We start from the raw sequence: 1,932 nt of genomic DNA on the forward strand, positions 1-1,932 counted from the left end.
GGGGGGCTGCAGTGATGGTTGACTTTCTACAACTTTCTCCCATCTCCCGACTGCATCTCTGGAGCTCAGCCACAGTCATCTTTGGGTTCTTCTGTACCTCTCTCACCAAGGCTCTTCTCCCCCGATAGCTCAGTTTGGCCGGATGGCCAGCTCTAGGAAGGGTTCTGGTCGTCCCAAACGTCTTCCATTTAAGGATTATGGAGGCCACTGTGCTCTTAGGAACCTTAAGTGCAGCAGAAATTTTTTTTTGTAACCTTGGCCAGATCTGTGCCTTGCCACAATTCTGTCTCTGAGCTCTTCAGGCAGTTCCTTTGACCTCATGATTCTCATTTGCTCTGACGTGCACTGTGAGCTGTAGGGTCTTATATAGACAGGTGTGTGGCTTTCCTAATCACGTTCAATCAGTATAATCAAACACAGCTGGACTCAAATGAAGGTGTAGAACCATCTCAGGGATGATCAGCAGAAATGGACAGCACCTAAGTTAAATATATGAGTGTCACAGCGAAGGGTCTGAATACTTATGACCATGTGATATTTCAGTTTTTCTTTTTTAATAAATCTGCAAAAATGTCAAAAATTCTGTGTTTTTCTGTCAATATGGGGTGCTGTGTGTACATTAATGAGGAAAAAAATGAACTTAAATGATTTTAGCATATGGCTGCAATATAACAAAGAGTGAAAAATTTAAGGGGGTCTGAATACTTTCCGTACCCACTGTATGTTCAGCCGGGATGGCATTCCAGACTTAAAGGAGCCAGCCATAAACCGTTCCCCGCCATATACTGCTTTTCTCCCTCTGCTTTTCTCCTTATATATGTCGCCACTTGCTGCCATCATATCCAGTCATAATGTTCTTTTTCATTTTTATGCTGACGATATCCAAATTTACATGCCTCTGCTACCAACAAAATCAGGCTCGCTTGTCGTATTGCAGAACTGTCTACGTGACGTTAAAATTTGGTTAGCTCAAAATCTCCTCCACTTAAATGAAGATAAAACTGAATACATTATTAGTCCCCACCCAGCTGTGGCTATATCTGACTTAGGCACTTCTGCCCCCCATGCCTAAAACGATGTAAGAAACCTGGGAGTTATATTTGACGCAAATTTTAACTTTGATAGACAGATTAAGTCCGTGGTAAAAATGAGCTTCTACCAGTTAAGACTGTTAGCTAAGGTAAAACCATTCTTGTCTCGTACTGATTTAGAGAAAGCCATTCATGCCTTTGTGACCTCCCGGCTTGATTATTGTAACGCCCTTTATGCCAGCTTGTCCCAGTCATCTTTGTCTAGGCTTCAGCTGGTCCAAAATGTGGCTGTCCGTTTGCTCACAAACACTTGTCGGCATGCCCATATTACCCCGGTCTTGGTGTCTCTCCATTGGCTACCTGTAAAATGGAGAGTGGAGTTCAAGATCTTGCTCTATGTTTTCTGTTAGGGTTAGCCCCCCTCACCAGGAGGGTGAGAGAGAACTAGGGGTAGGACACAAGATAGCTGACCCAGGTGCTAGTACAAAACAAAGGTTTAATGGGGAAAAAGAAGACAACGCCAACGTAACAACAAAACAGGGTCCGTAATACTCACAACAAAGGAAGGGCAGTGATAACAAAGAAGACCGGGACGAACAGGTAAACAAACAAACTAACAGCAGGAGGCGAGGTACATGTTGTCTATAGCGGTGTGGTAGTGGAAACGTGCAGGACCCAATAAAGATGCCTGGAGACCCGGAGTAGCTTCGAAGACGTCTTTTATTTCATGCAGCATGGAGGGAAGTCATACACAACTTAGCAGTCGCGCAGAGTTCTCTATCTGACTGGTAAAGGGCAGTCCCTTTTATACCAAAAGTGATACAATTACACATCTATAAAACTCATACCATTGTCTCATATCTAACAACCCACATATCGTCCCCAGCTGTCTTTGGTGCCT

This window comes from Monopterus albus, unplaced genomic scaffold (genome assembly GCF_001952655.1).
Source record: "Monopterus albus unplaced genomic scaffold, M_albus_1.0 scaffold497.1, whole genome shotgun sequence".
NCBI classification, from domain to species: domain Eukaryota; kingdom Metazoa; phylum Chordata; class Actinopteri; order Synbranchiformes; family Synbranchidae; genus Monopterus; species Monopterus albus.